Consider the following 18,870-nt stretch of genomic DNA (forward strand, 5'->3'; position numbering starts at 1 on the left):
AGATTGAGTTACTTAAGAACAAAAATGCAATGCAACCATAAAGTCTCACATGAATTAAGTGAGACTATTAGGATGAAGATGATGATGATGAAGGTACAGATACCTTTATTAGGAATTTGTTTATCACAGCACATAGTTAAGTCATATCTAAAATGTCAGTAACTTTTCTTAAGTTTCACAGCACTGAAGTCCAGCAACAAATGGTTAGAAAAGGTATGGAATATAGATTTGATTCGCAATTAGATTATGTCAAGTACACAAGCTAATATAAGAGTCTTATTCTGAAAACTGCAACAAGAAGATAACTTTTTCCACGCAAAGATATTATTTCCAGGTCCTTAAAAAACAGTTTGATCTCCAAAACTGAGATGCTGTGATGTGACAAAAAACATTTTGCCTCTTCTCCAATAAAAGGAATTACCAGCTGCATGCTAAAGCATTTCAACCAAATGAAATTGGAAATTAATTGGTTATCAAGCACAGCTACATTTAAACATCCTTTGTATCAGATCTTCTGCCTTTATACTTCTACATCAGTCACAGAAACATTGCCCTGCCTGTCTACAAAACCATTAATCCAACTTGTAAAAACAAATTTTCGAAGATGTATGTGTATATGTGTGTGTGTATATATATATATATATATATGTGGGCACCTTCCACTATCCCTTGGAGGTTGCTCCAAGTCCTGGATACTTCCAGGGATGAGGCAGCCACAGCTTCTCTGGGCACCCTGTGCTAAGGCCTCAGCACACTCATGAGGAAGAATTCCTTCCCAATATCTCAGCTAAACCTGTCCTACCAATCACCTGGCGTTTAGAGCCCAAGATACCATGCCAGAAAAAGATTCCCCATATTGTGTGACACTGAAGAGTTAATTTAAACCTAATGCAGAAGCAGCATTTTTGAGGCAGAAACATAGATCCTGTTTACAGTTTCTTGTAATTAGTCTCTTGATGGACTATCCATACATAAAATAATTTTTCCACGTAAGTATACAAGAAACCACATAACCCGAAGCAGGTAGGACATAATGGATTTTCATAAAGAAGAATTCACAAATTAAAATCTGGGGAAAAAGAATCCTAAGTAATGTATTGGAAGGCTTATTTGGCAAAGAAGCACTGGAGGACAAGAACAAATCCATTTCCAGAAAAATATCTTAGATAATGCCAGGATCAAACCATTTACTACATATCATTACTTATATTTTATAGGTGCATCAGATGAAACAGGAACAGATTTAACAAATAAGAGCATTTTAGCAATAGAGATGGCTTTTACCTATAAATAAACGTTAAGGAAGAACAATAATCTATTGCAATTCTAAGTCACTCTTGCCCAAGATAGTAGTACCTTCCTTAAGCACATATGTAACACTTTTTGACACTGGAATATTCTCACAGGGACCTACAGTTTCCATCTATCCACAAATGAAGTCAACATAATACAATATAAAAAAAAACCACACCATTCCCTTTCAGTAGGGCAAACCATTTTAGGCTCTCACTCTTCTTCCAAGACAACAATCAGGCTCCTGCACTGGCAGCTGCCATACAAAACAACCAGAATAACACTTACTTCACATATCGCATAGTCCTTAGCAATACCACATTCCTTCTTCTCCATTTCCTAATGCATACTCCTCCATTCTGCTCTTGAGAATGAGTCTGACTTCATGCTTTGACAGAAGAGGCACATGTTCACATCTGACTTGGATAGCCTTGTATTGAAAGATGCCAACAACAAATGTCTAGTAATATAACTAGCACAATAAGGAAAATAGATCAGGATTCAAAGAAGCTGGGATAATAAAATACCTCATGTCTCATTCAAATTTTCTTTTTCTAATTCAATTTTATCTTCATTTTACAATGTTCAGTAAAATACTTTATTTACATTAAAAATCTTGTAGTCCTCTTTATCAGTTTACATAACACTACATTTAGATCAAAACACTTCTTATTAATCACAAAAATTACAAGCTAATGAATCATAGAGTATGTTTCCTAGTTACACGTCTAGTACTAGGCAGCATTACTTTTCAAAACAACCGCTAAAAATGAAAAAATAGGGGGTTTCATTACAAACAGGGGTTTGTTGGGGGTTTTCTGTCTGTTTTTTGACACGTATTATATTTAAGCTTACTGCCTTACAAAACAAGACAGTGCAGCTGATAAGCTAACTTTAGCATTGCAAAGACCAAAGGGAAACACAGGTTTTCTTAATTTCAAAAATCACAGTATGTTTATATACATACATACACACATGCATGCACTTTATGTATTCAAAGGTGGAATTACAACCATTGAAAAAAACCTAGTGAACACATTTTATCAAATTAATACAGTAATTCTAATATATTACTCCTCTGGAACAACAAAAGGCTTTAAATTGGTCCATGTATATCAAAGGCAATAAAAAAAGCCTGTATCACAAAAAAACCCAACAGTACTAATGGACATCTTCTGTAGCTTATCCCTAAGTCATCAGGGCATGACATGAGCCACCTACCAGGCATATATAGTTGATTTAACAGATCACATGGTAAGTACCAACATGCTACCTGAAAAAAAATAATAATCCACACCAGTGGTAAAGGCTATTCCACAGATTTTTCTAAATACAGAGTCCTGCTACAGAAGGTTCATTTCCCTGAAACTAAAAGGCAAAGCAAATCCTGCAACAGAGACAACCACTAAAAATTCTGGAACAGAGAAATTATGTTGCTCCTTGCTAGCATGCAAAATATAGTTGACAGAATGGAGCTACACACACAAATATTGAGTATTGTGTTTAGGCATGGATAAATTTGAATGGAAATAACTGTTGGTTTTCAGGGAAAAAACAAAGGAGAAAATTTTATTTAAGGAAAAATCAACCCTTCTCCCTTTCCCCTCAGATTTTGGGTAAGGGAGAATTTGACAGTGTAAATATATGAGGTAATCCATCAAAGACGGAACTGAAGAACTTCCTACTAAGTTTTATTATAAAACAATCTCTAAAAAACAACCCTTTTTATTATTCTGAGGAAAAGCAGCAAAGAGAATGGAAGTTTAACCTATAATACTCTGGGTTCCCTGTGCTCACACAGTTCAGCATGAAGTTACTAAAAACATCTGTGTCGACATTCTCTCCTAACATCATATAGAAGCAGCAGGAAAAAACCCATTTTGTACTTGACGTAGTTGTTGATTTTCTTCAGGCACACTTTTATGGAGTCCTCCTATCTCAGGACATTGTGCATTAAATCTAAGAAATTGCAGAACGACAAACAGCTATCTTTTTAAAGATCACATGGATAGCCTGTAATTTAATCCTCATACATTCTATTTCAATGAATCCTAAAGACCCCAGAATTTGAGAGTCTTAATTCAAGACTGTAGCAATATTCTATACTTCTGGTCAAAACTCATGACTCTGCATGCTCTCCTAGTACCATTCTGACACAAAGTAAGTTTAAATAGTTCACCAAAACATCCCAAAATATAGAACAAGTGACACACAGGATCACAGAGTGGTTGAGATTGAAAGGGAGACCATCTTGTCAAAGCCTTTGCTGAAGTAGTCACTTGGAATCAGTTGCCCAGGACTGTGTCCAGATGACTTCGGAGTATTCCCAAGGGTGAAGACTTTGCTACCTCTCAGGACAACGTATGTCAGTATCCTCACAAATAAAAAGTGCTTCCTGATGTTTGAGGGCAACTTCCCAGAATGGGTCAGTTTGAAAGGGACAGCAGAGGGTCATGTGGTCCTGCCTCCCTGCTCAAGCAGGGTAATCCCAGAGCACATGGCATGGAACCTCCTGTGTTTCAGTCAGTGCCCATCTTTGTCCTGATCCACTGAAAAGAGCCTGGTTCTGTCCTCTTTGCACCTTGCAGACAGGTATTTCTAAACAGCAATGAGATTCCCCTGAACCTTTTCTCTGGGCTGAGGAGTTCAAACTCTATTTCCTTGCAGGTAAAATGCTCCACACCCTTCAACTCCTTAAGGGCCATTTATCAGATGCACTTCAGTAGTCCCATGCTGAGGAACTCAGAGCTACACACACAACTCTACAAACCTCGCCTCTGTCCTTCAGCACGAATTTAATTGCATTTTGAACAGTGAAATGCCATAAAGAATTTTGGTAACAACTTACGAATTGTAGTAATTTATTGGAACAACGGCAAAGCCACAACCAACACCAAAAAAGGCTTCAAGCATCTGCCCTTTATTGTTCTTCAGTCCAACCTTTTATATTCTTTATCTTACATGCAATTCCACCTGTGTGTCCCCTGTACCCTTTTGTCATTGGTCAGTACACCTCGGCACTCCACGTCTCACTGCCTTCAACACTGGTCACTGTCCAGCACAACTATAGCCCATCAGGGATGAGGCTCAGCCACAACTCCACTCCCAATTACCACAAACTGTATGCTTACAACAGTAATTCTTCTGGCAAAAAGATTTATGGTAACAACTAGTTCAAAGAAACAAAAATTGCATACCAGTTCCACTGTATTAATGAACAAAAAATACTGAGATAGTGTTGTGCCAGCAAAACAATGGACTACAAGATACCACTGGAAGTTGAAAGTGTAATGCAAGGTAGCAATCTTACCCAGTTTAAAATAAAATTGATAATTAGGTGTGAGCGATGGGCTCTGTCAGGATTCTCCACTGCCCCTATTCCTTCAGTCTTGGTGAAGCAATTGTATGAATCTTGGCCACATAGACAAGGGAGAAAGTAAACCCAAATAACCCTGTGAATTGTACTCAGAAAATACAGTGTAAAAATAAGGAACTACTGGTAGTCATAATTTTTTACTTCAAACCATTCACATGTATTACATTCATTATATTAGCATCATTCCAGAACAAATGCAATGTACCAGACATTCTACTAGGTTTCTGCAAGTTGGAAAGCTAACAGCAGCCTGAAGATACTATAATGGGTACCTATTTGAAAATCTAGAACTTGTGTTTCAAACTATTTTTCTTCTGCTTCCCTACTCTTTCTGGGCAAAAATAAGCTTGCAAGTATTTTCTTCTGCTCTGTGAGCTTTCAAGTTCAGGATAAGACCACAGTTTTGACAAGATAACTTAGGAATCTGTAGAAGGAAGTTGATTGTCTACTGATTAAAAGACAAAATACTGTAAAAAAAAGGCCTTAAAACTGTGTGGAAAGGACCACTACAGGTTATGACATGATAAGAAGCCACAAACTAGCAAGTCTGAATTAATTGTTTCTTAGAAGAATACCCCTGATTTTTCATCTCCTAAAGGCTGGAGCTTGAGCTCAAAACTGAAACTTCACCCCTGCTTAGCACTAATTTAACTCTGCTACTAATGGAATTCAAAGTACATCTAAGAAGAACATAAAGAGAAATGCTACATATTTTTAAAATATCGCCCTAAGTATCAACCAGTATCTGAGTATCTCAGACAAGAAACATTGAATCAGATTAGTAAGAATCCATCATGGAATAGTTTTTTGTTTTTAACAAACTACATTTATTTAGAAGGAAAGATAGTCAAGATATAAGTTTGTTCTAAAACTCACTTTTGGTTTGATATCTACAGATCGCTGATCATTTGACCTCTGCCTTTTTCTTTATGGCTCATAAAAAAAAAAAAAAAAAAAAACAGAACAGAAAAGACGCAACAGGCAAGTTGAAAATTAATCATCCTGAGGCCATATGCTTTTAAAAATGCAACTTCTGATTATTTCATTGATTTTTATATATAAAATAATCTATTTACAAGAAAAAAACATTAAAAAAGGAACTTAAATGTCTTGTTTAAGAAACTAAGCTTCTCTTCAAGTCCCTTAGAAATTGTAGTCTTACACTTCTGTTCAAAATTAAATTTATACTGATCTAACAGCAGCTGACTTCTGTTCAACAAGTGAAAACATACTGAAACCTGTTTTTCAGCAATTCTATAACTTATTTTCTAGCATCCACAGTACTGCCACATGCATGAACCAGTATGATTTATACTACAACAAGAGTAGCTATCTATGCAGGCTTTTTAATATCTGATAAACAAGTCTGACTCCTGTTAGTCAAGTTTACAATTTATAGGATGACAGTGAATCTTCTTCATCACTGAAATCCAGTCCACAATATGTGGCGGGGTGGGGGGCGGGCAGGTGGTGGAGGAGGGCAGACACCTCACCTGCCTTAAAAAATAACTATGACTATATATTTTAAAGCTTTGTATTTTTCACTTGCATTTGACTACATAAGTAGTAGTCATTAAAAAAGGAAGCAATAAAAGCAGGTCCTGCTTTTATTAATGAAACAGCAATCAGCTGTCTGTAAGCCATCCACGGGACACATGCACATAATCCATTTCACAGGGCACTGGTACATTCACAGACTTCAGTTCTGAAAAATCCTCAACTACAATGAAAGCTAATGCAAATGCTTGTTCTCTCATGTAATACTGCACTGGAAAGATAACAAGTCAGTACAACTTGTGCTAGACTATCTGTGCGCCCTCAGTAAGAAATAATGCACACATGGGAATGATTCTAAGGTACTTTCACCAACAGAAATTACTGGAGTACTTATTGCTCATAGTTACGGATGTCAACATAATTCTAGTCATGCTACTTAAAAGTGACCAACATTTTCTAACTGAAAATACTGAATTTATCCTGAGAACAAAATTTTGATCCAAAGAAAGTAAAATTTAGTATCCACTATCTGCATTCTACTGTGCACAAAACCCATGTACAAGGTATCATGAGAAAGCTTTTTACTACAGGTCTCCTCATGTGCTTTTGAGGTGGCTGAAAAAATTCTCCTGTGAGCAGTGTGTTCCTATGATGATCCTCTGCACTTCCCTACTGCCATAAACCAGACCGCATGAGGAAATGCAAGTCCAGTTCAACAACCCACTTGGCAAGGACAGTGCTGACAGCACATATACTTGTTGGACAGTGGGCACACACTGAGGAATCAGAGAACTGCTTGGGGCATCGGTGAAGGAACATTAATACTGGCCCTACCACTTCCTCAGCTGGCAGGTCTAATCTGTCCATCTTCTTCAAGACAGTGATTGATTTTCAAAAAACTGTAGAACTTTACTGTTAATTATCTAGCCTACTTTCAATTATGTCTGAAAAGAAATGACGAACAGAAGTTACAGCATGGAATGGACAGGCACATGGACAAACAGGTAAGCCCAGTCATAAAACTTTACATGTTGACAACAGGTACCTGAAGGGAAAGACACATGGAGCAAAAAAAGTAACTCAGCTTTACAAAAAGATCCCATTTACATGCATTTCAAATGTCTCCCAGAACATGTAACAGAGATCATTCCTTAAGACAATTGCTTATGTATTTATTTTAAACACACTGCAAGGTATAAAAAATACCACAATTATAAAAATTAAGCATTTAGAGGCCAAGAAATCCTTTTAAAGTGATTCCCCATGCTTGTTTTAACATAAAGTCCTTACACTATTCACGGATCTCTCAGAACACATAATTCATTTCCATTACCGCTAAAAGACTGCAGGCTACATTTGAACACTGCTCTGTATAAACTACTTACATCAACACAATAAACTTTCCAATATGCTGTATATCTATAACATCTTAACTACTAACACTGAAAATTTACTGGCATCCGCAAGTCAAAAGATTTACCTCAATCATAACCAGAAACAGGTTGACATAGAAAAGCATCTCCCAAAAAACAGGCAAGTATTCAAGCTGCTCTGTATCCTTCTCACATATAAATAAAAGGAAAATGACATAGCATAATCTGTTCCTTTCAGTTCCTAATACCAGACAAAAAAGAGCATTTTATAACTGACTGCACTTAACATTAGTTTTAAGCTAAAGTGAGAGTGAGCTCCTTCCTTCCCCACATGCCCTTTGACTGTTTCTTTGTATAATGAACACACTACATTTTTCAAATCATAAAAAAATAGTTCAAAACTAGCCCTCTGTATAAGGCTCTACCATGGAACCAGTACTTCCCATTCTTGCTCAAAAATATATTTGGTTCCATGAAGACAACTTGCTATATACCCTCTAAGCCTTAAAGGGGGAAAATCAGGCCTGAAAAGCACTTCTAGAAAAGAAGAAAAGAGAACTGCAGAAAAATATAGTGTTAATACCACAGTTAAAGGCTGAACAATAAAGGACCCTTGCTAAGTCTGTTGTCATTTTAGTAATAGATTCTTTCCATATGCATTTTTTCTCTTTTCTACTCCAAAATTTACTGCTCCAAAACTCTTACATGCATTAAGTGGCAAGCATGTAACTCTAAAAACCCTTCAGATATTTTTTATTTGGCAAATTGTTGGCAAGTTAAAACAAACAAAAAAAGACATGAAAAACATCAAACAGAAGCACTTCAGTATGTCATTAAAATGGGGCATACCCATTTTTTGTTCAAATATACACCTATTCTAAAACCCTATCCTCTAAATCCTCCGTTACATTTAAGGTATGACTAAATCCAAGTGCACTCTCAACTAAGCTGCCAGAAAGATAATAACTGTTGGAATGTATTTCTGTGATTTTTTTCAATAATCCACAGTATTTCACTCCCTTTAGTCAAGACTAGGGATCTCAACTTTCTTCCCATTTCTCACACTTTCTTTGGGACAGTAGCTTTTTAACATGGTCTCTGTTGACAACGCAGTGAAAAAATCTCAATTGGTTAAGTGTCAGCGATTACTAAGAGGAGGGTAGGTGTGTAATCACCTAATATCAGAATATCCTGCATTGAACATCCACAAAGATCACTGAATTCAACCCCGACCCTGCCCTGGATACCCCAACAATCCCACCCTGTCCCTGAGAGCACTGTCCGAACTCTCCTGGAGCTCTGGAAGCCTTGGGGCTGTGACCATTCCCTGGGGAGCCTATCCAGTGCCCAACAACCCTCTGAGGGCAGAACCTTTTCCTGATACCCAACCTAAACCCACCTCTGACACAGCTACAGCTGTTCCTTCAGGTCCTGTCCCCGACCATAGAGAGCAGAAATCAGAGCTGCCCCTTCACTTCCCCTCATGAGGAAGCTGTAGACCCCAATGAGGTCTGACCTCAGTCTCCTTTTCTCCAGACAGAACAAACCAAGAGACCTCAGCCATTCTTCACATGGCTTTCCCTCCAAACCCTTAACAAATTACTTCTTTAGACTCCTGTGTAAGGTAATTTCACTGAAAGAGCCAAAATGGAAGCGTCTACTGTTTCTAATATTAGACTCAGTAACTAAAACCACTCAAAAACCCAAACAGGAATTCTCCTTGCTGCTTTGAAAGCTCCTACAATCGTGCTATGAAGAAACTGTTTCTGGCATTACAACTGTTGTAGAGGTTGGGTACCCCCAGGGACCTACTGAGCACCCTTCCACCCCACTTCTCTCCTAAACCACACAGTTGTAGTCTCAGTTACCTCTGATCTAGCTCTTTCTTCAACATTGAAAAGAAGCAGTGAGGTGCTACGGGTAACTCCAAGAAAGAAAAATGATCAGAGATGCAAAGGAAAAATGCTGGTTTGCATTTCTCACAGTTTATCCTTTTTTCAATTGCTGTAACTACTCAGACAAGACCAGAGCTCTAAGGAATGATAACATCTTTTAGTAAATCAACTGATACAGCTTGAAAAACTAGACTCTTTCAGGCACGTATGTTTGATATTTTTGTCTTGCTGACTAACACAGTAAGAAACCTCCCTTAATGACTTCCCATTTTCCTGGATCCATACATATGAAACAAGAATTTATTTACAACTTTCCTCAGCAATACTTTCTTTACCTGCTAGCTTATAAATTAGTAACAAATTAACAACTTACAATGTACTGGATCAAAAGATGTATGGAGAGCAGGAATTCTGGGCTCCCTTTTATTCCCAGAAGAACTAAGGATGTTAAGAAAACTGACTTTTATTGTCAAAATTATTTTACTCCTTATAAAAGTTCCAGTCACTAGGCCAAACAAAAATACAGAAAAGTTATCAAACTATTCTGCATAAGCTTGATTTCTCACTGAAAAGCAAAACTGAATGTGGGGAGATCAACTTTACATCACGGCTTATATATATTAATAACTAATATTTCTAAGTATGTACTTTTCACATCGTAATAATAGATAAACATACCTTTATAAGAGTACAGTCATTCCTAATACATCCATTATTTTCTCCATGGGATACTCAAAAGGACTGCTTACTTCTATTTTACTATACCTTAATTTTGTGTAATACAATCACATGTTATACTTCTTGGTTTTCCCCCAAAACCATTGGGTATACAATGCATGAAAAAAAAATATATCAGCAACTACAGTGTTAGCAAGGTAACACTGGGTAAATCTAACAAGGATTTCTTATTCAGAACAACACACGTTACAAAACGACTACAAAGCTTGGCTGATGTCACATTTTTAGTCTTTACATAACAAGATTTCATGTTTAAGATGTATGTCACTGCTCACCCTTACACCTTGTTTCTTCAAAGCACAGAGTTTAACATTTTATTCAGCATTTAGTTAAAAATAAATATTTAATACAGAGGTTGTTCTACGATGCAAGCACAGCTAAAATGAAGGGCCTCTGTGGCTTCAGCGACCAGATTTCAAATGCAGGTAAATCAATAAAATAGAAAGCTCAAGCACAGTCACCATGTGTGAGTAGAATGGTTTATAATAGCTTGCAAATGACTATGCACTTGCTGTAACCAGCTGTTCTTAAATTATGAATATGCAACCAATTCATGTTAAAGCCAAACCCCAGCACCATTTTTACAGGGAAATCCTAGTAGTTTTTTGCTTGTTCCACATGTTAGTTCTGTTAAGGCTAAATACAAACAGCAGTAACTTTGGAACAAATAGGACCAAACTACTTGCATTTCATTACTAAGTCCATTAGCACAGCAAGGGTTGTCAATCTTTAGAACTCCCCTAAAACAGCACAGGCAGTACAACAATGATCTCCAAGCCAAAAAAAAAACCTCCACAGCAGACACATGAGCCCCTTTGCCAAGTTTTTGCTTCAGCCCATCAGCCTGTCTACCCTGACCTGTTTGAAGGCTTGCATCAAGCTTCAAACACTTAAAAACATCCATCATAAAAACAAAGACAGGACACTGAATTATACAGTATTAACCTCCAGGCTTTGCATACAAAGATGTAAGATTTATTTATGTCGTAGCACGTTAAGAGCTTCAGCACACTGTTCTTTACACCAAACCAGCTGCCAATTTGATGAACCTCTCTGCCCTCAACAGTACAGTGTCTTTGATTAATGAGTGCATGCTTGTGGAAAAGTGCGAGAACAAAAAATGGGGCAAAATCCACACAATTATGTCCCTGTGCACCAGTGGACCACTGAAATCATTTTTGTCCAACTGGCTTCCTGTTGTAGAAAGACTGAGGGCTGAGGAGGTGGTTGTGGAATTATTTTGCTGATTATACTTGGATACTACATACCACTCTTCTAAAATAGATAACTGGTAAAATGGACTGCATTGTTTATGAAAGAAACTTTCAGCATTAGAAAAACATTAACTCATTAACACAAATCGATTTATAAACAGGGTCACAATCCAAAAGCATCATCTATGTGCTCAGTGAAGAAAAAAATACTCTCAGGAAGATCTCAAGGTTTTATCTTCTAATCCAAAAGACTCAGGACTGAGGTTCAAGTTCAAGAATAGCTAGGCAGATTATTTTGTGCCTTTAAATTACTGTATTAAGTATTCTAAAGAAAATCTACCTTATACTTCCTGTAATTTACAGGAATAAAATATACTGGTAGGGTTAATCATTACTCAAAAAATGAAAATTTTTCATTATCCTTTCCAACAATTCCAGAGCAGAACTAAGTTCTGTGTGAGGCTCCAAAAAGACAACAGCATTATCAGAACAGTCACTGTATTATTTTTAAGCCTACCGTCTTTCCCAAGGCTTTACACTGTAAACATTACCAGTGACAAATACTTAAATTTAGCAGCCCCACTAATTGCTAATGTAAAGAGTCCATCAGGTAGAACAATTTTTCAGGTAGTTTCTTCTTTACATTTTTAGTAGTTTGAATTTTAAGGTTTAGGGTGATTCCTCCCTCAGCAGCTAGAAAAATCTCTGCAATCTCTTTTTGCAAACTACCAAGGCTTAACCCATTCAGCTCTTTACAATGCCTGACCTACATCAAGTGAAAGGAGTCTTATTTCCTTTACACACAGAAAACAAGACATTCAGGAGGCCCTGAAGGGCTTGGGTAGCAAGGTAAAAGGAGAGAATTCACATTAAAGGCAACAGGCATCATACAGACACAGACAAGCCCAGCACATTTTTTCCTAAGTTTCAGAGACGATGTTTGAAAGATCATCTGCCACTAAGCAAAGTTTTAAAATGTATACTTGTTTTGATATTAGTTTTTTTTCCAATGATCTGAAAGATATTCCAAAAAAAGAGAAGGAACTGTTATTAGGAATTGTGTCAAATACATAAATTAATTCTGTTAAACTAAACTGGGAAAACCCTTGTATCCTTTCTTCCTTATTGCTACATTAAAAAAAGTGAAACAACCATTACGACCTCCTCACACTCCAAGAGTTTCTTTCTGATGTCTCAAGAGCTGGTCTCATGAAATGCTAACACCACAAAATAAACCACAATTTCTCCTTCCCAAAAAGAAACAAAAATCTATTTTATACCATAAAATTATTACTTTTATTATTTATTTCCATTTAAATCTGAGCAGAACTTTTATATTGGACTTTAACAAAGTATACTTGTTGGTTTTTTTTTTTTTTGTTTTTTAAGGAATGGCTGGAGTCCTGGCCACTATATAACAGCAAATTTAGGACAGTAAATAGCTTAAACACTAAAGAACTTGGATAAGAACACAGTGAATAGGTGAAACTCTGTGCTAACTGGACTATATGTTCTACATATCTCTTTACCACTTAAAATTGTATGATTAAGAAACAAAATAATGGCAAAATACTGCATCTTGCCTGGCCCTTCTGCAGAGGCTGAATGAATACATGGTCCCAGTTTTGTTTAATGACTAGGCGCTGCATTCTGCTTACCTACCCATAGCAATTACTCTGTGGGCTAACAAACCACACATTTCCGTTTTCAAGGAAACAACTACCCAGCACACTACAGATTAAAGTCAGTGAAGGCAGTTCTTTCTTCATCCTCTACCACCAACTACTTGTGATGTTGGTAAAAGACTAAACCCTTCAAGAGTCCTTATCTCTGTAACAGTGAAACCAATACTGTCTTGCTTTCATAAAGCCCTAAGAAAGACAAACTAAAAACTAATGAGAACGTACTGTTTTCCTCACACGAATCTTCTGGTGATTTCTTTCTGGTTTGTTTGTTGCTATTTACAATAAAAATGGTTTTAAAGTAAAAATGTAGTAGCATAACAAAAAAAAAAAATCTTTAAAAGCATAGATGTCCATTTAAAAAAAGGATATTTCATTTCTTTCTTTGATGCAGCAGGGAAGATCATATGTACCTAGATTCCGAATAGTGCATAATGTTCTTCAATGTTCTTCAATACAAACTTCCTATTTCTATAAAATATGTTGACCAACATATACTTGCTTGCTACATTTTGTCTACATTCAGAATGTTGTAAACTACCAAACTATCATAAAAATCACTGCTAACCTTGACAACTGCTTCAGTGTTCCTTGTGGTGACAATTAACAATCACAAACTAGTTTATAATGTAGTATGACATAATTCACTGAATGGACTGTAGTAAAACTACAGTATTAACTCAGAAGTTGATCCATATTTGGGAGAAAACTGGTAGACTATAGGAATCTTCTTGGGGCCAAATTATCTACGTGATGAAAACACTAAGCATCACTCTTAGTACTCTAATGGAATAGTCTGTTTATTAAATTAAAAAAAAAATCAAACAAAAAAACCACATTCCACCATTATTTACACTTTTAAGTTTCATTTAAAGATAACTATACATTAGCATCTCGGAGACGATCACAGTAAAGGGATTTGAACACAGAATGTTCACACAGTGAAACCCTCCATGTGCCAGAGGGAGGAGGGAGGAAGGGTGTAAGAAACTGCATTGCTGGTTATACCTCCCAACAGTCAAGATCTCCTATTCCCAAATATACCATTATAAGAAAATTATAGAACTAACAACAGTGAGGTATTCCTTCCCCTTATTCTGGGATATGAGAACGGGTGCACAAGCTTCATTTTCTTTGCAACTCTGATATTCTACGTCTTGCATAGGAACAAAAAGTAGCAACAAAGACCTTAACAATTGCAGTTCAAGCTGGGAGGGACTGTTCTACTTGAATTCAATGACACCACTAATGGCTTCTTAGCAGTTTCATGAAATCAACCAGCTGTCAAATCGATGCATCAGAAGGAACAGTTATGCACTCCCAGAAGAAAAAAGCAACACATCAGGATGTTTTGCAAAACATCTGCTCCCTTATAATGCAGTTCTACAATAAACGTGCAAACAAAGAAAACATGAAAAAGGGCAACAGGACCTATAGGAAAGGCTTCTATTACCTTCTTATTTGCATTTTAAGTGTCTCCCAAAAAAGACCAAAAAAGTCTAGTAGATCTTTCTTCTTAACATAAGGTCAACATAAAGATTAAACAAATATACTACAGTGGTCAAACCAATGCTCTTTCCCTCCATGTTATAAAGATATTGTTAGTTTACCTTTTGAAAATGCAGAACATTTTATTACATGTTCAAGAAAATCAAGAATTTTTCACCAAAAGGTATGAAGTATGCATTTAGTTTTTTTCCCTCTCACACTACTCAAAAAATTTTACAATGGGATTGACAATCTACAAGAATCTTAAAAACAATTACCTTTTGTGGGAACACAGACCTGTAAGGAACCCAGCACAGTGGAATTTAGTTTGAGAAAATAATTTGGATGAGAAATACCAGTATGCCACGGTTTAGGACTGGTAATCTCCAATTCGCTGCTCCCACTGAAACCATGTGCTGCTCATTCACTCCCTCCCCTTCTTCAGTATGGAGAGGAGAATTGGAGGCACAAAAGGTAAAGGTCTCGGATTGAGATAAGAATAATTTACCGGAAACAGCAATGGGACAAGAAAACAAAGAGTAATAGCAACTATACCAATGACAGAGACTACAAAAAAGCGTCCAAAGATTCACACGGAAACAACAATACCCTAGTTTCACTTGGAAGAAAGCCCTTCTCTCCCCAAGAGGAATAGAGTGCCTTGCCTGTCCTTCCCACCCCCAACGAACAGAGGTAAGGTGGTCAGAACCACTGGGTGCTGGCCATGCCCCTCCTGGCTGCTGCAAAAATGAACCCTGTCCTGGCTGGAACTAGAACACGGTATCACAATTCCAATTTATTTTCAATACAGAATAGTCACAAAACCTTATACTGTGCCATTCAGAACAGACTTTGGATCAGGAATGAAAAGGAAACAATACCTGATCCTCTAAAGAATTTTTTTTACTTTCCAGAGAGTTCTGTTTATGAACAACTTCATCACAACCTGATATGGATACTCCTCTCGCTTGCAGGAATTGGTAGACCCAATGATTAAGCCAGCATCACCTGCCTGAAGTGAACATAGTATTTCTTGAATACTGAAGATTCCTTAACGATTCCTATATTCCCTTCTCTACATATACTTTACAAAAATTACCTTGGCTACCATTTTCTTAACATTATGTAGTTTACTTTGCAGCATTTTGCAGCATTTTGACAAAAATCGTATGTGGTTTATTATGAGATGTCAAAGCTATACTGCCATTTTCAGAAACTACTTATCCTCTGTTGCTTATCATTTATAACCAATCCAATCTTCTAGACCTTCACTGCACTTATAATTTAGAATCACCTGCTGCACATGCTTTCCACTGTTTAAACATTTTCATTTACTCAGCATTCACACATACAGGAAACAGCAAATCCAACCACACTTTCTGATGCATTTAGGAAAGAAAAATAAAGTAAGCATCTGACGCTTGTTCTAACATAACCTTAAAGCTACTTTAAGTACAGCATTTAATACTGACTTGGATAGAAAGTCTTGATGTACAAACAACTACTCCTATTACTTTGTATGTTAACTGTTGTCAATATTTTCCCCAATCCTGAAGACTAAGAAAATGTGAATTAAATACAAGTAGTTTCATGTTCTCCATAGTGTGACTTTAAATATGGAGCTAGTCAAACAAGCATAGAAAAAAGGATGGAAAAACAAAAATTTATCTACAACAATTACTCCTTACCAATTACATGTTTCACCAAGTCATGTGACCAGAAAAACTTTCATAAGATCAAAAAAGGGCAATTGAGAACCAAATTAACACGTTGAACAATACCTTTTATTGTTCTCCCTTTCACAACAGTTGATGCAAAACTGTAGTCAGAGGAAAAGAGATTTGTTGTTGGGTTTTGGGTAAGGAGTTGTTGTAGGGTTGGTTCTTTGAATGAGTTGAGTATAGTTACTAGGTTTAGCCACACACATTATACAGCACCTGGAACATAACCCAAACTACATGTAATATTTATAGGTACATTCCAGATGGAACCTTTTAATAATATACCTTAATAAGTTCTTTGCTTCCAAACATACCTCCAAGTCTGTAATTTAAAAATGGAGGTCTGTTTAGCCATGTTCCTCCTGCCAAGAAGACTCTGTTTATTTCTCAGGGAAGATTCTGTACCAAGTGTTTCATGTAAACTTCACATCAGATTCATACTTTCCATAAACAAAACCAATGCAGATCTCCAGATAATTTGTTATTTAACATAGTAACTTCAGAACGTTTTTTTTAAATAACCCAACAATTAAGCACTGCACATTAAATGCTAAGGCCAGGGCAGAAAAAAAATAAAGGGGGGGGGGGGGGCGGCACGATTCTTTTCCCGATATGAAACTAGGCACCAGATAAAGAAGCATATTCTCAGTGTCCCCTGTACGTGCGCTCACGACTAGGAACCTTTCTCTTTAAAGAAGTGCGGTTTACAACACGTTAGATCAGGGATTCCAGGGGAAAGCACAGAGTCTTGGACAAAAATCCCCTTAAACTTTACATGACGTCACTATCTGTCCTTGTAACATTCCCTAAACTTTAATGTTTATCCAGAAGTGCTTTCAGGTTTTCTACGCATTCCCTCCTAAAAGAGACGGTCAGAGTTTGAAATAAAAATTTGCCCAAGATGGCGAAAGGCTTGTTGTTTAGAGGGCAGAAAAATGGAGGATATTGTAATATACACAAAGGGATAAATTTCAACAACTCGGCCCAGCGCTGCAGCTGCTTGTTTCTCTTCACAGGGACGGGACACGCACAAAGCCGCGGACAGAGGGGCCCGCAGCGAGCCGGCTGTGCGGAGCGGCGCCCGCTCCCGGCCCGCGCCGCGCCCCGCGGAAGGGAGGGAGGGAGGGAGGGAGGGAGCGGCTACTCACCGCGCGCGGGAGCGGGAGCTGCGCGGGGCCGAGGGTCGCCCGCGGAGGGGCATCGCCCGCTCCGGCCGCTGCCCCGCGGCCGCCCCGCGCGGCCCCGCCTCGCGCCCGCCCTGACAGCCCCGACCGAGGGGAGCGAGGCAGCGCCCGCCGCCAAGAAGGGAACGGGGCGGGAGGGCCGCCGGGAGCGCCGCCGGGAGCGGAGCGTACCACACAGCGCCACACAAAAGAGCCGCCCGGTGGCCGCTAGAAGCCGCCGCGCCGCCCCGGAGGCTGCGGGCGTCCGTCGGCAGAGACGTGACCGGCACCGCCCGGCCAAGGAAAGGGCGTGCGGCCATGAGCAAAGTTTAAAATTGCTCGGAACACGGCCGTCCCGTCTGCAGACACCCCGGCCCCGGCCCTTCCCCGGGACTCACCTCCACGCAGCCACTCCGCCTCCCGCCCGCAGCCCTGCCCGGGCAGGGCCCCGCAGCGGGACTCGCGCTCGGCCCACACAACAAAGGGGCGATACGCACCGGCAGGGACGCGGCCGGCGAGGCGGGCGCTACTCGGGTTGGGGAGCCCTGGCGCGGTAGAACACCATCCTACTGCAGCCGCTCACCTGGGAGAAGCTCCGCCGCTCGGTGCGCGGGGCGCGCGGCTCTCACTCTCCCGCTCTCTCCCCTGCGCTGTGCGGGCGGCGCGCGCCGGGCCGGCCCTTCCCGGCGCTCCCCGGAGCCGGGCGGGGGCGCGCGCGGGCGGCGGCGCGCACAGCGCCCGCCCCCAGCCGGCGGGACCCTGGAGGGGGTCGCGGACCCCGCGCCCCCGGTGACGTCACCGCCGGCGCTCCCCGCAGGGCTGGCGGCGTGGCCGGGCCGGGAGCGAGCGGGTGGCGGGATCGCGGATCTCGCTGCGGGACCTGCGCCCGCCCCCGGGCTGGGAAAAGTTCTGAGCCACGTTCTTCACACAGCGACCGAAAGTTCCAGTCCACCTTGGGTCATTTTTTAATGATGACTTTATCGGTCGGGGGAGAAACCAAGTTGCCCACCTTAAGAACCTACAGATTAAGTTCAGGTTAAAAAAAATAATAAATCAACAATAGAATCTGTGGTGTAAACGACTGACGTCTACGAAACAAAAAAAATAAAGTGATCCACTTCTAAAAGGAGACATTTTAAAGAAGCAACGTTCCAACTTTTGAGTTCTTGAAGTACTCGATAGAAAAAGAAAGCAACAAGGGTGGCAGGATGAAATTAAAATCAAGGGGAAGTATTAACACTCACCAGCTATTCACACAAGAATTAAAATTAAAAATACATCTTTTAAATATAAATCATCTCGCCTTGCCTGAAACAATCCATAGAGGTTGTTTGTAGGAAATTAAAAGCTGTGCTTCCCTACACCAACCCTTCACACTACACACATGGTATCCTCCTTTTTTTTCTTTTTTTTTTTTCTTTCTTTCTTCC

General features: G+C 39.2%; 1 protein-coding gene across 13 annotated transcripts in view; it reads right to left on the reverse strand.

Annotated features, from left to right (window-relative positions):
* The window catches only part of BAZ2B (bromodomain adjacent to zinc finger domain 2B), a 112,153-nt gene extending 93,975 nt beyond the window's left edge, over positions 1 to 18,178 (reverse strand). For 11 of the 13 annotated variants that reach the window (XM_077181830.1, XM_077181824.1, XM_077181829.1 and 8 more), the window contains exon 1: positions 18,024 to 18,178. The gene's annotated coding sequence lies outside the window, so the exon portion shown is untranslated. Of the gene's footprint in view, positions 1 to 17,425; positions 17,446 to 17,838; positions 17,854 to 18,023 lie in introns of those variants that run through there. The other 2 variants (XM_077181820.1, XM_077181821.1) reach the window with 2 other exon arrangements.
* Positions 18,179 to 18,870: the final 692 nt, after the last annotated feature.

This window comes from Agelaius phoeniceus, chromosome 7, assembly GCF_051311805.1.
Source record: "Agelaius phoeniceus isolate bAgePho1 chromosome 7, bAgePho1.hap1, whole genome shotgun sequence".
NCBI lineage: Eukaryota > Metazoa > Chordata > Aves > Passeriformes > Icteridae > Agelaius > Agelaius phoeniceus.